Raw genomic sequence first — 18,948 nt, 5'->3', positions numbered from 1 at the left:
AAGCGCTAGACTGGCATGTACAAGTACATTCCACTATGGTGACGTAACCATTTATTTGGATTTGACTTTTCACAGACTGACAAGTAAAATTACATTTGCAAACCACTTATGTCCATTGCACTGGTCAGATTACAAGTGTGCTTGAACACTCATGACATTTTTATTTAATTAAAGAATACTTTGATAGCAATATTTAGTTTCTGTGTCATCATTACTCACCTCAGAAATAATTTTGTGTGATGTCAAATCTTCTCCTACGCCCTTCTGCTGCGCTTGCCCCTTGTGCTGCATGGTGGTGTGGCACTTGCTGGTTCCCATCCTCCGATTCGCTGTCAGACACCTCGATGTCCATTCCTCCCCTTGTCGCTATATTGTGCAGCATGGCACATGCTGCTACTATCTTGCAGCATTGTTCAGGGTTGTACTTCAGTGCTCCACCGGTCTTATGTAGACATCTGAATCGGCTCTTCAGCAGCCCAAATGTGCGCTCTATGATGTTCCTTGTCGAAATATGTGCTGCATTGTACCTCTGTTGATTGGCAGTTGTGGGATTGAGGTAAGGCGTCATAAGGTAATTACGCAAGGCGTATGCGCTGTCACCTACATGTAATGGAGCAAAGAGTCAGTGGCAGCTTCACATTGACATACGTACAATGACAGTGATAATCTATTACAACTATTTACCAAGCAGATGTCCCTCTCCAAATTCTCCCCAGACAAGACGGGTGTGTATGCCACTTTGCCTGAAGATATAAGAGTCATGTGCACTCCCTGGAAATTGCGCAACAATGTCAGTGATAATGTTTTTGGCATTGCAAACAACCTGAATGTTGAGGGAATGGTAACATTTCCTATTTCTATATAAATATTCCTGTGTTGCAGGGGGACATATTGCCACGTGGGTGCAATCAATACAACCCAATACATGTGGGAAACGAGCTATCTGGTAAAACTCCTGTTTGGTTTTTGCAAGGTCAAGGGCGGTGGTAGGGAACTTGATGTGAGACCCGATCACGGCCATCATGGCATCAAGGAATGCTTTCAATATTCGTGAAAGTGCGCTTTGTGACACACCTCCCGCAACAGCAATGACCCCCTGAAAACTGCCTGACGCCAGGAGGTGTAGGCAACATAGGACCTGCACATGCGTTGGGATGGCATTGGTCCTACGTGTCTGTCGTTGCATTATGGGGTCCAATTCATTGATTAGGTCATGGATCATTGCTGCATTGAGCCTATACTTGTCGTATATCTCATCCTCTTGCTGGCCTAGCAAAGTTATGCGGACTCTGAAGATGCGCTCATTTATTCGCCTCCGTCTCTGTGCGGCAGCCTGCAGCCTCATCCTCCTCGCCATCAGGTAAATCCCTGCCATTGTGAACAGTGCTGGCTCATTCTGGCTGTGTTTAAATGGGTTTCAGTTGGTTTTCACCTGTCTGTGATTTGCACTCATGATTACCACCTGGTTGTGATCCTTCTTATTTAGCGATCGCAAAATGGCGATTTTCATGGAAATCGCTATTTGCGATTTTTCATGCATCCATTTAGCGATTCTTTGTTTGCGATTCCCTATTTGGGAGACGCTAATACCGATTCGCTATTTGATTCGCAGAATGTTTTGCGATTCCTTATATTTGCGAAAAATTGGTTTTTCGCAAATATTCAGTTGATGCATTTCTACACTGACTTTTGCGATCGCAAACGGCCAATTTTTGCGATTCGCACCGTTTGCGATCGCAAAAAGGTTTGATGCATGTGCCTGTAAGACTCAATTTTTAATGTATGTCCTCATGGAGCACTTTAAAACCAGCAAGGGGGAGTGTGAAACTTCACCCTGTAAGTGATAATGGGGATACAGTCTTTCTACCAATTTTGCTACAAGGAGGTGTGTGACATTCCTCAGGACCTAATAGCTATATCCTCTCACGCTGTGAGTAAAGTAAGTGTAAGACAGCATAAAAAGAGAAAAAATAGTTTTATAAAATTTCAATGGTACGGACGCTGGCCCACAATCAATGTGTCTTTTGCTGATCGTTGTCAGCATCTGTGAAACAATCAAGAGACCAGTAAATAATACATGAAATCATTTGGCAATCTGGAGATTTTTTGAGAATTCTCACATATGTCCATATCTATTAGATATAACGACAGGGCCATAAAAATCGAAGTACAACCATAAGACCCCAAACAGTGGACCATAGTAAACAGACACACAACTGTGGTGTCACAGTATTTCAACAAGCTTACCCGTTAAGGTATGGTGTATTGGCTCCAACTCGCCAAAACCTTAGACAGACCAGGGCAAGGCTGTGGATAGTATATTGGAAAACTACAAGTCCGCGTATTGTAAATCCTTAAAATGAAAAATGGACTAATCACAGTCTGCGAAACGAAACAGATATGCATCAGAGAAAAATGATGTTTTAAACATAGATCAAGCTCTTGTTCTTAAAGTATGCTGGTCCAATGTCTATAGCCCCTCTCAAAAAAGTAAAGTAGTGTACCAATCAACCAACAAGGCTCGAGCCAACTGCTCAAAATAGGGGAAGACATGCACTCAAGAGCGGGTTCAGCAAAGTATGTTCAATGGCCCAAAACTGCAAAAGAAACTGAAGACAGAGGAAGTGTACCTGCAGAGAGTCCGTTGCCGGTGGAGAAAGTGTGTCCAGGGTGAGTAGCACAGAGAACTCAAAGACAGGTGATGGAGCAGGTAAAGCAAAATTTTGTATACCACCTCTCTTTTGCATGTAAATACTAATTATATAACCTTCTTATATTATAATTTGACTAACGGTTTGCTGTGATATATTAACCAACTATTTGTACCATTATTAAACATCAATTACACGTGGGACTTATTGCTATTTGCATGGCAGAATAACTCTAATAACTAAATTATGTATGCAAATTAATAGTAGTACGTGTGGTAATAGGATATCGCATGATTTATGTTACTTTTGTGATGTTTGCGTTCCCGTTTTGGACCGTACGGGTGAGTTATATTGCTTTAAATGTCGCTAAAAGCTAGGAAAATACTAATACATAAAGGGATTAGTGAGGGTTTAACATTAGAATCTTCATTTCTTTGTATTAATTACTCTTTTGTGTTTGTTTCGCTTAAGTTGGCATTTGGGCCTACCAAAATATGGCATCCGAAATGGAGTTCAGAAGTGGCCACCGTTTCGTGAGCGCGATGCCTACTGCGCAGACTCAGATGGCTCCGTAGACCTCCAGGCGCACTCAAGGCACAGTGTTCCTGGTCACGGATAGGAACATGGAGGACTGCCAAACTTCAGTCAGTAAAATCAGGTCTAAATGAACAATTGGGACATACAAGCACAACTTTTACATTGTTGCATAAGGGCAACATGGACAGAGGAAGTGAACCAGCAAAATCCATGAGAACCTCAAGTAATGTGAAAATCGGACGTTTCAAATGAGCCAATCATCGGCCTTCTTAGCCTAAGAATGTTTCATGTTATCCCGAATTTTATTATAAAAAGGGTAGTAGAATAGGGATTCTGGCATTCTGCGGTTTTCGATGACTGCACACCCTTATCGACCCCACAGGCGACGACAGATGCTTGCATGATTTCTGGTCCTTTGGAGATCTTTGGGACTATAACGTTCTGAGCAAAGAACTTTCGGACTTTAAGCTTTGGCCTGCTTTATTTGGACAATTTAACAGCTAAAATTCGGTTATGCAGAGCCAAATGAGTTAGGAAAAATCCAGATAGCAAGAATAGGTAAATATAAATGTCATGCGATTTGTGCTGATTGAACAAAATCTAAACTTTGATTGACCAAAATGCTAATATTAATTGCAACCAATATTTATATAAGCAAAAACTTGATTAACGGAGCTGCAATGGCGGACGCGAGTTAGCTGAGCTCCGTCCAGCCGCGGCAATATCCTCACATATCCTGGTCCCCCCGGCCACACATTGGGTCGGAAGGGGGTGTAGGGGCATCTCCCCCCCCCCGCACAGCTGACCGACGGAGCTCTGGGTGCCCGGGTGCGCTACCGGCGGTGGAGTCACGCCGCGCGTGGCCCGGGCCTAGAGACGCTGCTGCAGCCGGGGACTCGAGTGCTGCATCCGGACGGCCCCTGGCAGCGGCGGATCGCGGTGTGCCCGGCCCTGATCGGCGGCGAGTGACGCTGGTGGCCTGAGATCCGCAGTGGAGGAGGTGACGGGGCCGATCGCACCACTGGGGGTCGGGTGCTCAGCTGATTGGGATCGGCCCGACGACAAGAGAGTGGTGGCCGTAGCAGAGGGCCCGATGGAGGGGACTAGCGGAGAAGAAGCGCTAAGAGTCATCACGGCCACCAACGCGGGTCCCACTGGCTGAGAGTTGGAGTAGTGGAGAGACGGCCTGGAGTAACGGTGGTGAGGGCCCCCTGGACGTGGTGGGCCACGGAGACGCTGCCTGACTGGGTTCTGATCCTCACCCGCGTGCAGGAGGCTATCCACGCGTGGACGGATACTCGCGGCAGACTAGAGGCGAGGGCCTACCTCTGGAGGCGAGTGACGGCTTAGGCGGAGCGGCGATCGATTTTGCGGCGGCCAGACCGGGCCGCGGAGGTAAGCAGGGAGGAGGAGTGACGCTTGCGATGGATCGGAGGGCTGCCCCTAGACGGAGGAGCGGAGTGTGATGATATCGGGGCGCCCGACACGTACGTGGCAGCGCCTGGGACCCTGCCGACTGCCATAGCGGTGCGCCATTGCTGGTGAGATCGGCCGAGTTGCGTTGGTGCATTGTGGCCCTGGGCCTGGGGGACGGCTTCGTTGAGGGCGACCGGTCTGGAGGCTCCTGGTCGATCGTTGTCCGGAGCGCTCGGGGAGGCCGCCCAACATCTGGCAGGACTGTACTGAGTCTGTGAACCTACCTCCGCGTGGGTCCGTGAAGCTAGGCCCCCTGGAGGGAACTTCTTGAGCCTGGGGTGGCTGTTCTGACGTTCGGCCCTGCTCTGACTGATCTGGTTGGGGATCCCCGGAGAAAGACATGCCGAGGGATAAAGGTGGTGGCTCCACGCGCCATGGCCCAATTGATAAATTTACCGGTCCCGGGGCGGTGGCTGGCGCGACCGGGGGTCCATCGTAGACTATCCCGGATAACGCGGCCCTAATGGCGGCCATAACTCAATCCAGAGATATGTTAGATGCCAAGATCGGGGCGGTTGGGTCGGATGTTACATTGCTGCGCCAAGATCTGCGCAATGCAGTGTCTCGCATCACAGAGGCGGAGACCAGGATCTCAGGGGTTGAGGATGATGTTACCACGCTGAAGCAAAAAATGGCATCCATGGAAAAGATTCAGCGGGGATTGGCGCTTCGGGTGGAAGACGCAGAAGGACGGGCCCGGCGGAACAACCTGAGATTTGTGGGCTTTCCGGAGGGATGCGAGGCGGGTAATATGGAACGCTTCCTTACACACTGGCTGGAGGGTTGGCTCCCGCCAGACGCGCTGTCACGCTGCTTCGTGGTGGAGCGGGCCCACTGGGCGTTAGTGCAGAAGCCGCCGCCGGGGGCGCGATCGAGACCTGTGATAGCGAGATTCCTGAACTATATGGACCGGGATGCCATTCTGAAACAGGCCCGGGCTAAAGAGCCACTGCAATATGAAAATGCACGCATCTCGATATTCCCTGATTATACCCGTCTGGTGCAGCAGCAGCGTCAGTCCTTCATGGCCGCGAAGGCCCGCCTGAGAGACCTTAAGCTGCCATATGCTCTGCTGTTTCCGGCTGGCCTGCGGGTAGTGTATCAGTCCCATACTCACTTCTTTGATACTCCGGAGGAGGTCATCAAGTGGGCTGACGAGACTATGCGGATACGAGTGCATACGAACTGCAATTTCGATGGGGATACTTTAAGTCCTCCATCTGCCAAATGATTCAACAGTGATTGATTTGTGTCATGCTTTCTTTTCCCTTCCGTTGTACTCTGACACCCAACAGATTTTTGCGTTCCGGTTTGGTGAACGAACTTTGGCATGGTGCCAAATCCCACTGGGGTATACAGAGAGTCCCTCGATATTCAATCAGATTCTGAAAAAGTCTCTAGAAGATTTAAAAATGCCCACAACTTTGGTATTGGTCCAATATATTGATGACCTACTTGTGGCATCGAGAACTCGAGAAGCTTGTGTAGTGGATACAATTGCATTGTTGAATCATTTGGCAGATGGAGGACTTAAAGTATCCCCATCGAAATAGCAATTCTGTCAGAAAGAAGTACAATATTTGGGCCATAAAATTGAAAAAGGACTAAGAAAAGTAACTGCAGATAGAATCAGGATAATAAAAGGAATGCGAGCCCCAATGACTCAGAGAGAAGTGAGAATGTTTCTTGAAATGGTTGGATATTGCCGTCAGTGGATTAGTAAATTTTCATTGATTGCAAAACCTCTGGTACGATTGACAAGGAGTGATGTAAAAGATCCAGTTGAATTAAATAAAAAAGAGTTGAAGGCTTTTAAACAATTGAGAGATGGTTTGTGTGAAGCCCCAGCGCTTGGCATGCTTGACTATGAGAAAGAATTTGAACTCTATTGCAGCGAAAGAAATGGATGTGCACTTTCTGTGTTAATACAGAAACGCGGAAAGTTGAGGAGACCAATTGCATATTTTTCAGCTATGTTAGACCCTGTAGCTGTAGCCTTGCCTGTTTGTTTGAAAGCTTTAGCTGCTACTTGTAAGAGTCTGGAACAGAGTGAAGGAATTACGATGGGATATCCTGTGAGAGTGTTTGTTCCTCATGATGTGGCAATCCTTTTAACAAGGAGCCGCACTCAGTTCATGAAGCATAGTCGTCTGACTAAATATGAGAAAGTCATCTTAGGTGCAATGAATGTGAGCCTTGTGAGATGTCTGAATGTGAACCCTTCAACACTGTTACCTGATGCTGAGAATGTGGAAGTCAGAGATGATGTGGATCATGACTGTTTGGAAGTGCTTGATATTTGTACCAAACCACGTCCTGATATAAAAGATGTACCTTTGAAAGAAAGTGATTACGTGATGTTCGTGGATAGATCATGCCTGAGAACGGATGAGGGAATTTTGAGTGCAGCGTATGCAGTATGTACGGTAGCAGCTGTACTGGAAGCATCTTATCTGAAAGGAGTAAAATCAGCCCAGGTTGCTGAACTTTTTGCATTAACAAGAGCATGCAAGTTGGGAAAGAATGTGAGAGTGACTGTGATAACTGATAGTCAGTACGGCTTTGGTGTGGTGCATGACTTTGGACAGATTTGGTCCCAAAGAGGGTTTTTGACATCGAGTGGAACTCCTATAAGGAATGCTGAAGTGGTTGGAAAATTGCTTAAGGCGATATAGCTGCCTAAGCAGTTAGCAGTGGTGAAATGTGCTGCACACTCAAAGTCTGCTGATTACATTTCAGCTGGGAATCAGTTTGCCAACGACATAGCTCAGTATTGTGCACGAAATCAGAACTCTGTAAATCGAGGAAGGGAAAAAGAAATGAATTCATGTCCCTTGCTGTTTACTAACACTGTGAATACATGGGAAGAAGTGAGGCAGTTACAGGAAGAAGCGGGAGATGAGGAAAGGAGACAGTGGGTAAAAGCAGGATGTGCACCACGGGAGACAGATCATGTGTGGGTTTATCGGGATGGAAGACCAGTCATGCCTGATAGCATGGTTTCTACCATGGCAAGGATGTATCATGGACAAGCACATGTAGGAAGAGATGCTATGATCAGACTTTTCAAACAGACATGGTATAATGCAAAATTCAGACTTATAGCTGAAAGCCTTTGTCAAAGATGCCTTATATGTCAGCAATACAATCCTGGAAGAAAAACAGTGGTAAGTTTGGGAACGATAGGACAAGAAGGAAGGCCTTTCACAAGAATGCAGATTGACTTCATCAAAATGCCCCCCTGCAACAGGTTGAGGTATGTTCTAGTGATAGTTTGCCTGTTCTCTCGATGGGTGGAAGCATACCCAACTAGAAGGAGTGATGGAATTACAGTAGCAAAGCTACTATTGAGAGAGTTCATTCCCAGATTTGGTTTTCCAGTCACGATCGAGTCAGATAGAGAAAAACATTTTCATAATGAAATCATGAAATTAATTTGTGAAGCATTGAATGTACAACAGAAACTACATTGTGCCTATCACCGGAGGCTTCTGGTGTGGAGGAGCAAGTAAATGGCACCATTAAAAATAGATTGGGAAAAATGTGTTTAGCCACAGGTTTGAAATGGCCTGATGTCTTGCCTCTGGTACTCATGACTATTAGATCTATTCCGGATAGGAATACTGGCTTGTGTCCTCATGAAATTGTGATGGGGAGAGCTATGAGACATGTTTTCATACCTGTCAACAAGCTATTACCTATATCTGATGACTTGGTGTTGGATTATTGCAAGGGGTTGGCTGATTCCATTCATTCTGTGTTTCATCAGGTTGGATCGGATGCAACCACTCTTGAAAAGAAGCCAGCTCATGATCTGAGCCCAGGTGACTGGGTGAGAATAAAAGTGCATAGAAGAAGAAATTGTTTGGTCCCAAGGTGGGGTAAACCACGTCAGGTGATCCTGACCACCATGACAGCTGTAAAATGTGCAGGAGTGAAGAACTGGATTCATGCTAGTCATACCTTGCGAATTCCAAATCCAGTAGATAACAGAGAAGAAGAATACTTTGAAGAATCTGATACAATTTCCGAATCAGATACAGAAGAAATACGAGCAAGACCAACTCCTGAAAGGGGGGAGTCAGAACCAAGTTCAGCTATAGCACCAGAGAATCTACCATTAAGAAGAAAATTGCAAATTTCTGACACCAGCTCAGAATCAGACATTGAACCAGAACAAGCACACAAGAGTGTAAATAAAAACAGTGAAGAGACTGTCACAGAAATTCTTGATAAAGAAGTTCTGTATGAAAAGTCAAGAAAAATGCCACCTGAAATAACAGAAGTAGATGGTAAGGTACCAGATACAGAGAGAGAGGGAAAGATTGTAGCGGAAGACCCCCGAGGAGATGTAGGGAAACCATACATCCAGGTAGAAGAAGGGACAGTTAGTCAGCAGGAAGATTGTGTGGAAGAATCACGAGGAGGGACAGAAGTAGATAAGAAAAAGGAAGTGGTGGAAAGAAGGACTACTGAAAGTAAGAGTCAAGTTGGAACTAAATCTGAGGACAGTGGCGAAGAAGTACCAGAAGGTCGAGTCCTGAGGAAAAGAACATGCAGAACTGAAAGAAATGAAAAGGGAAATAAGTTAAAGAGGCCAGCAAAAGATGAAATTTGGCCAAACAAGATAAAGAGATTGAGATACAGATTGACACGAGTAAAATCATCCAGAGCTGAACAAGTGAATGAGGTGTCTAGCCAAGAGAAATCAGAAGACGTTGAACAGACACCATCAGAGGAAAACAAAAGGACTAGATAACCTAACCAGAAGTATAAGTCACCAGAAAGGTCGTAAGTGGCACTTCCTGAAGTACAAGAAGAGGTAGACAGCCAAGGAGATCTAGAGGTGACTATCTCAGAAGTGGTTGAGGACGACGAAGAATCGGAAATCCTGAGAGTTATCTTGTCCGACATCGGGGAAGAGACGGATGTTCAGGAAATTCTGAATCAAGATTGTGAAAGAAAAGTGAAAGACGATCAAATTCCAAACTGAAGAGACAAAAGTACTCTCAAAGGAGAATTTTGAAAATTACTAAATAAAAGACATAACAGAAAAGAGCCAAGTAGTTGCTTAGAGCCTTGGGTTTAGACAAAACTAGTTGTGAAATATACAAGGCTAAGTCAAAAGACACTGATCATTTTCCGAAATGGCAAACACAGAAAGTAGAAAATCTACATGTGTGTTCCTTCGAAGATGGTGCAAAATGTGTTGTTGTTGTACAAGATTACTAATGCTTTTGTGGAGTTTGCTGGCTTTAATGGTCTCATTTAAGGTTACATTAGAAACAATAGAAGGTCATAGTGAGAATAAGACTGATGTAGAAAAGATTCAGAAGATTTATCCGACTAAAATAGATAGAAATTATTTACCTAAAGATATGTCCATAACTGATTTTTCTAACAATGTTTTCTCTAAATTATTATATGAATACGTAAAAACAATGGATGTGATAGACTGCTATGTATGCATGCAGTTGCCTGCATCAGTGTCTTAGGGAGTGAAGTGCCATCACCTTCCAGTGACATATGGAATAACATGTAGCGTATTAGCAAGTTTGTTTTACAAAATAGGGAAACTAGAATATTATTTTTCAGATGTAGATAACATATTTTCACAAGTACCTGAAGTCCATAAACTGAATAAAGTAAAACCTGGTAAAGTGTTAGGTGAATTTTTCATAGAAACTATAGAATTAACATTAGAGTCAGTATTCAAAAATAATCTAACTTGTAGTCTGAAAAGAGAGGAGAAGACTTTCTTAGATATGGTAGAAGAAAGGAGAATAAAAATGCAAAAGAAGGTACCTTAGGAAAAAGAAGAAAAGACAGTTTGGGATGTTAAAAGAGAAAAACATTTGAAAGGAGAAGCTAGTCCAGCAATGGCTCTGGATTGGCCTCAGAAAGGGAAATTGTGTATTAGAAGAAATCAAACTGCATATGATAACTATTTCATAGGTGCAAGTGATTGCCATGATACTTATAGAATCATGGGTGGATGGGGATTTAAAGGAGGAAATGATCCGGTATTTCCTGGATTATATTTTATCTGCGGGAACAAAGCTTATTATCGATTACCTGACCATTGGTATAGCACATGTTATCTAGGCCTGGTTTTCCCAAAGATATTTCATGTGGGAAGAGGAAAAGATGGTGCACACGAGATAGGTAGACAACTAACACGTAAAAGAAGAGAATCTTGGTCAGAAATTGTAGGAGACATTTTTGGAGCGTTGATACCAGCAGTTGGAATATCTCTGAATGCACATAAAATTTGAAAATTATCAACAGTAGTGGATCGCTCATCAACAAGCACTGCTGGAGGATTTTTATTGGTAAATACCGAAATGGTTGCCATGAGAGCCATGGTGATGCAAAATCGACTTGCCCTTGATATAATTTTGGCAAAAGAGGGTGGAGTCTGTGGAATGCTGAAGGTTCAACCTTGTTGTACTTATATTCCTGACGAAAGTCAAGATTTAAAGATGTACATAAAGAATATAACTGATTTGCATGAGGACATTGTTCCACTGGAGGTTGAAGGAATTTGGGAAAAGATCGGAAAAAGGTTTTCTACTATTAAAGACTTTTTATTAAAATTAGGTAGTACCTTTATTGATAAGATTTTATTTCCAGTAACATGTGTGATTATTCTAGTATTAATTCTGTAGCAAAAGAAGAAAAATACGAAATAACATAAAAAGAGAAACTGTAAAGAAAAGAGAGAAAGAAAGAAAAGAAAGAGAATTTGAAGAGGTAGAATTAGAAGAATGGAAAGAGAATATGTATAAAAAGACAAGAGAAGAAGAGACAGGGGAAACAATCATGTGATCTAACAAAAATTTTAAGAGAACTGAATTCATTTCTATTTACAAATTTTATCAAAAATGTAGGGATTTGTGATGATATTAAAAATCACCAAAGGGGGGATTGATGGAGCAGGTAAAGCAAAATTTTGTATACCTCCTCTATTGTGCATGAAAATACTAATTATATAACCTACTTATATTATAATTTGACTAACGGTTTGCTGTGTTATATTAACCAACTATTTGCAACTTTATTTAACATCAATTACACGTGAGACTTATTGCTATTCGCATGGCAGAATAACTCTAATAACTAAATTATGTACGCATATTAATAGTAGTACGTGTGGTAATAGGATATCGCATGATTTATGTTGCTTTTGTGATGTTTGCGTTCCCGTTTTGGACCGTAAGGGTGAGTTATATTGCTTTAAATGTCGCTAAAAGCTAGGAAAATACTAATACATAAAGGGATTATTGAGGGTTTAACATTAGAATCTTCATTTATTTGTATTAATTACTCTTTTGTGTTTGTTTCGCTTAAGTTGGCATTTGGGCCTACCAAAATATGGCGTCTGAAATGGAGTTCAGAAGTGGCCACCGTCTCGTGAGCACGATGCCTACTGCGCAGACTCAGATGGCTCCGTAGACCTCCAGGCGACCTCAAGGCACAGTGTTCCTGGTCAAGGAAAGGAACATGGAGGACTGCCAAACTTCAGTCAGTAAAATCTGGTCTAAATGAACATTTGGGACATACAAGCAAAACTTTTACATTGTTGCATAAGGGCAACATGGACAGAGGAAGTGAACCAGCAAAATCCATGAGAACCTCAAGTAATGTGAATATCGGACGTTTCAAATGAGCCAATCATCGGCCTTCTTAGCCTAAGAATGTTTCATGTTATCCCGAATTTTATTATAAAAAGGGTAGTAGAATAGGGAGGGGTTTAGATTGGAGATTCTGGCATTCTGCGGTTTTCGATGACTGCATTCCCTTATCGCCCCACAGGCGATGACAGATGCTTGCACAATTTCTGGTCCTTTGGAGATCTTTGGGACTATAACGTGCTGAGCAAAGAACTTTCGGACTTTGAGCTTTGGCCTGCTTTATTTGGACAATTAGCGGCTAAAATTCGGCTATCCAGAGCCAAATGAATTAGGAAAACTCCAGATAGCAAGAATAGGTAAATATAAATGTCATGCGATTTGTGCTGATTGAACAAAATCTAAACTTTGATTGACCAAAATGCTAATATTAATTGCAAACAATATTTAGATAAACCAAAACTTGATTAACAGAAATTATGAGTTTGTGGTTTTTCAATGAAGAGAGTAGAGGATTCTGAGTCTTAAATGTGTTTTAGCTGGTTCTAAATCATCATCAACCAGTCCAACTAATTGGTCCGTCGACCAAGTGGTGGAGTGCCTTGATGTTTAAGGTTAGAATCCTATAGGGGTGATGCTGATGTATATTCTGTAAATAACTTTTCTTCCCCATAGGTAATAAGGTACTCCCCCACATGTCCAGCGCATCCCTCCTCCTCATGTGTGCAGACCTGTGAGAGAAATGTGCGAGTGTTGGTGTTATGGGCCCCACCAATGACTACGTGTGTGAATGAGTTAGTGTGACGTCGGGTCTGCGACGTAGGTAGGATAGATGTAAATTTTGCCCTTTTTTCTCCCTGGTTTCGCGCTGGATCACACGCACCTCAAGTACAGTCTCTAACCAGTTGCTTGGGACATCACTGAAACACAACCTGGGAAATGTAGTCCCTGACCTCCTTTCCATAAGCATTACCAGGTGTAATGTCCTGCTTACTTACCGGTAATCCTCATTACTCATAGTCCTTGTGGGAGGGACGAGCAGAAACAGAAGTGAGGAGGCCATATCGGTGTAATATTGGGGTGGTCTTTTATTCCAGATAATAACTTAACGTACAACAGTAGTAGTTCTTTTCCAATAAAGGCTTATCTAAATAGGAGTTCTTTCGGGTAATTTTCTCTTCTTTGGTTCCTTCTAGGTGTTCCGGTATTCTGGAGGGGGATCCCAAGAGGCTTGCAAGGAAAGCAGAACAACAACAATAAAACGGTAAGTATGACCGGGGCGGTTGGGCATTTCAACTTTTCACCACATCACAAGTGAGGAATTTGTGCAGAGCAGAAAAAAACAAACATATTTTATAGGCAGTCCAGCCTTGTATGCCCCATTTTCAGACTCTTGTCATGTCTTTGAGTAGTCCCCTTAGATTTACTCCCATGTGCTTTAAAGAAAAGGGGGAGGGGTACAAGTGAGGGGAAGTAAAGGATAGAAGTGGATCACAAAAGAAAACGAAGCCCCTAAAAGGAAATAGAGACGTTACAACCTCTCGACCTCCCTGCCTTTACCCCCTTTTATGTCACGTGCGGCCTCTTGCCACAACGCTCCTGTGCGTCCTCCGGGGACCACCACACCTCGCTCCACACATCTGGAGATCCCTCGGCTTCGGCATCTTCTGTGGTGGTGTCCTCCTCACTGGTGTCTTCCCCGGTGGTCTCCTTCGCAGTGACTGCCTCCTCAATGGCCTCTCTTTCGACGGCGCCATTCCCGAGGACTTCACTCCCATCGGCGTCTTCCCCAAAGGTATTCTCTGTCTGTTTCCTCCTCTCCTTTTCTCCACCTACTGTGTTTGCTGATTGGGCCTTCTGCTGCACGCCACCGCTGTTTGATTGGTTTTTTTGTTGTATTGAGTAGTTTCTGCCTAGTGGAAATGAAGAATAATCCTTTCTTATTGTTTGGTTATTTCTTTTCCAGACCTCGTTGTCGTCATCAGGACCTGGGAGGAATGGAGACCGTGGCGACGAGTGGAGAGGTAAGTTGTGGGTTGGTGTGGGGGTTTGAGGTGCTTTCTCACAGTCCTACTCATCCTCAACCCAGTCTTAACACATGAGGTAATATTCACTGACAGGAAACAAAACAGGAAATGCTTGCTAACTCCACCCACCCTCCTGCCAGGGGATGTAATACTATAGCTGGAGCATATCACTTCCTGACATAACAAGCACAACAAAGGCTTGACACAGGGAGGGTGGGTGGAAAAGATAACTGGGTCAAGGACGATTAGGACTAAGAGTAATGAGGATTACCGGTAAGTAATCAGGACAATACCTCCACATCCCTTGTCCTTGACCCAGTCATAACACATGAGGTATACCAAAGCCCACACCTCCAAGGTGAAGGCCTTTGGCACACCGGCAAAAAAAACCAGACAACACACAGAAGAGAAGTGCACCACAGTGAACTTTAATGGCATGAAAACAACTCAAGTGAGGAGCATCAGGCTACACAGCATGCAAAACACTACACCCAATATTCAAATGGTCTCCCAGAGTTCAATTCAACCTATAATGTTGAATAAAAGTGGACTCAGAAGCTCCAGACCCAGCACAGCCGATCTCATCCAAAGCCACCCCATTAAAGGTGGCCCGGGAAGCCGGGACCCCCTTAGTGCATTGGGCCTGGACCCCTGAAGGACAGGGCAAACCAGAGCCCTGAAAAACCAAAGAAAAGGCGCACTTAATCCAATGACCCAGGGTCAGCCGAGAGGCAGCCTTCCCACGGCCTGCCAGACCAAAAGTCACAAACAGACTGTCAGAAGCATAAAAGACAGAAGACCTGTCCACATACACAGGAAAAGCACGCTTCACACCCAGAGAGTGCAACAAGTGTTCCTCAGGAGAAGAAAGTGAACGGTAGAAAGAAGGCAACACCAACTCCTGAGACATATGAAACTTAGAGCGAATTTTAGGAAGAAAACCAGGATCCAAACGTAAAATCAAAGCATCCTCCATAAACCTCAAATAAGGGGGAGAACAATGTAAAGCTGAAAGTTCCCTAACCTCCGAGCCGAAGTGATGGCCACCAGGAAAGCCACTTTAAAAGACAAGAACTTGACATCCACAGTCAACAAAAGTTCAAAAGGAGAGGACTGAAGAGCATGCAGGACCAGAGAAAGAGCCCAGGTAGACATCGAAGACCGGACAGCAGAGGAGGACAGAGAAAAGCTCCGGAACAGCCGAGACACCAACAGACCGTATGCAGAGGACAAAGAAGCCGGACCCTGGAAATCCCGGACAGCCGCCCACTGGCCCTTCAGGGTAGAGAGTGCAAAACCTTTATGGAACCCGTCCAAAAAGAACTGCAGAATGTCAGAGAGAGAACAAGAAGTAGAGGTCAGACCATGAAGAGTAGACCATCTGTTAAACGAAGACCAATGGTTAGAAAAAGAAGACAAAGTGGACATACTGCGAAAACCCTTCATCGACGAAACAATATGGTCAGGCAAACCCCGCCCCCCTAGCGACAGCTGCTCAATCTCCAGACTGCTAAGGTGAGCGGGACCAGCCGGGGAGGAGAGGAAGACCTCAGAGGAGATGGATGCCACGGCAAGATCCAAGCAGGGCCCACCGCCAGACACACCAACAGTGGGAAACAAGAACTCTGGGGCCAGTGAGGTAACAGACAACACATGCGCACCCTATCCACTGGACCTTCAACGGGAATGCAGGAATGAGGGTAAAGGGATAAAGGCACACAGCAGCCAAGGAGGTCACGTGACGGACAAGGCCTCCACACCCCATGCTCCCTGCTCGGGAACCCGGGAACAAAAGAGAGGCAGGAGAGCATTAGTCCTGGAAGAAAACAAGTCCATACTGGGAGTCCCGAACCTCCACCAAACCAAGCGGAACACCCTGGGAGACAGACACTGCAGCAGACAGGAAGGAAACCTGCAACTCAGGGCATCTGCCACTACATTGTCCGTGCTCCTACATTGTCCGTGCTCCTGAAGTGTTGAGCCGAAATGGCCTGGAGATGCTGCTCCACCCAACCCGCTATAGCACAGGCCACAAGATTCAAAGAACGACTGTGAGTACTGCCCTAATGATTCACGTAAGCCACAGTCACAGTGTTGGTGGACCGCTCCAGAACATTGCAACCCAACAGATGACCCTGTAAGTACCAAAGGGCCCTCTCCACAGCCAACAGATCCTTCCAGTTGGAAGAGCGCCTGGTTTCCGACCCTAGCCAATGAGCCTGTACGGTCCACTGACCCAGAGTCGCACCCCATCCCAGGGCACTGGCATTCGTCGTCAGAATAGGTATTGTTTATTTATTTAATTATACCTAGTCTGTCGCCTTCCCCCTGACGTACCCTGCCCTACCCCACCCCCACACTGCACTTAGCTGATCTGGCCGCCGCTGTTAGTCTTCAGAACCAGCGGTGACGCAGGACGCAACCACATGCCCAAAGAGAGGTTGGAAGCATCCATCCACCACTGCAGGCTGGGCACCACATCCGGAGGGACCGGGACTAACAAGGACAAATCCTGAACAGGAAAATGAACAAAGTGCTGAAGATGCTAGCAAAGGGCGAAGTTGCAACCTGGCCCACGGCGCTGTGAACTCTGAGGCCACCATGTGCCCCTGAACCGCCATTCAATGAAGCAGCGGGACCAAGGGCTGAGATAACAGAGACCCCAACAAAGCCTGCAGATGCAGGTTCCGGGAGGGAAGCAGGAACACTTTGCCCAGAACAGAGTCGAAGACCGCCCCTATAAAAGACCTCCTGGTGGCAGGCAGAAATTGGCACTTTGGAAAATTCAGAAGGAAGCCTTGACTCTGGAGCGTATGGTTGGTCAAAGACAGATGATGAGACATCACCAGGGCAGAGGAGGCCTGCACCAGTCAGTTTTCCAGGTATGGAAACACAGAGACCTCCTGGAGATGCAGGTGAGCCACCAGGGGAGCCACCACCTTTACAGGCGGACGTTGGCTATATTGCCTCCTTTACACCTCATCTCGGGCCCTACACATCATATCTATAGTTTCTATTTATTTTATGCATCATTAACCAAACAAGTTATATATCTTAAATAGCTCATGGCTACTGCGCATATTATCTCATCTGGCATACATCCTTTAGCGTAAGTACAGTATTTAGAACTTGCTTACAGTGATCACTGCTGGATAAAATGTCTGTGTGCTCCAATTCATCTAATCTGTGGGTCTCCATAGCCAGAGGTGTTCCAGCAAGGATTTATTTTTCCCTTTCCCTCTGGTTCTCTAAAGTTTCTCTCTTAATGTTCTTTTCTCTCATAGTTTCTCTTGAACTTGTGTTGGGTCTATGACATGCGTCTCTTCCCTTCGATGGGACAGTGCACCATTCTTCTGTCCACTCCCATGCCTCCTCAGGTGTCAATAAGTGCCATATCTTTCCCTCCATGATAACCTTCAAGTATGCCAGGAACATCATCATCTATTGAAGTTCTTTTTCTCATATTGTCCTCTTGAATGCGTCAGAAATTGTTCTCTGCTTCTGGACCACTAACGTAACGCCTGGGAACAGAGATTCAGAACCATACCATGTTTACTTGCTCCCTGTGTCACTGCACCCTATCCCTGTAATTCAGGAGGTGGGCTTGATGGCCTTTTGAGGGTTGGAAGTCCCAGTCTCCCACGTGCTCTCTCAACTGAAAAGAAGGGCAGTTATTTAGGTTTTAACTCATTCACAATCCAGTGTTCTACAAATAATTTAGTGCCAGGGCCTTCACTCCATTCCAATATTTCAACAATCTTTATATTGTTTCTCCTCGCTGTGCATCTTCTGCTCTGGCCATCAGTAATCTGAATTTGCTTTACCTTAATTTGTAATGTCTTTATTGCCCCTCTGTTGTCTCTAGCCGATTGTTCCACAGACCCCACTTTATTCAATATTTTCTTGAGATCTTAGTAAATTTACTTCTATTGGCGACACGTCAATTGTCTGCTCCAATGCCTACCTAGATCTTTTCCTGCAGGAAGTACTTCTGCCAACCTTGGCTCAAAGCATACAGTTTGGACAGTAGCCCCTCCATTGTGCTTTCTGGATTTGGCAGGAAGGCATATTTTACAAGTTTACATTGCTGAGGCTGCCCGTTACCCCTGTCATGATCCATTTATGTCTATGCTCCCATGGTCTGTGCAACCAGGCATCGTATTCTGAGGCCGCCTCACTTCCCCATTGGGTGGTGATCACTTGCTTAGTGGCGCAGAGGGTCAGCAATATTGCTCCACCTTGTGTGGACTGTAGGGGGTATGTTTGTTTATTAGGGAGGCTGAGGAGGATTTATGCAGGGAATTGGGGTATATTCGTACAAAAGATCGTGCCGATATCATTCTCGTTTGGGGCATCGACATAGCACGTGAGTCAGGATGCCCTCGCTCCGTACTTCCTCAGGAAATGGGATGGCTGTGTTGGGTTCAATTTATTGATATAGAAGGGGGTGTAGTTCAGTATTGTGTGGTTTTTAACATGGCCTCTTTGAAAGAGACACTAATTGCAGAAGTGCAAGTTCTAAAGTGTATGCTAGATCTCTCCTCCTCGGAGAGAGTATGTTCTACTTCTGCTTTCCACCTCATTTGCATGGCAGATTTCCTGGTGGGTGTTGTGGACAAGCGGCAT

The sequence above is a fragment of the Triturus cristatus genome, chromosome 5_2, assembly GCF_964204655.1.
Source record: "Triturus cristatus chromosome 5_2, aTriCri1.1, whole genome shotgun sequence".
NCBI lineage: Eukaryota > Metazoa > Chordata > Amphibia > Caudata > Salamandridae > Triturus > Triturus cristatus.
The sequence above is the reverse complement of the archived record's forward strand: the minus strand, read 5'-3'. Positions refer to the sequence as shown.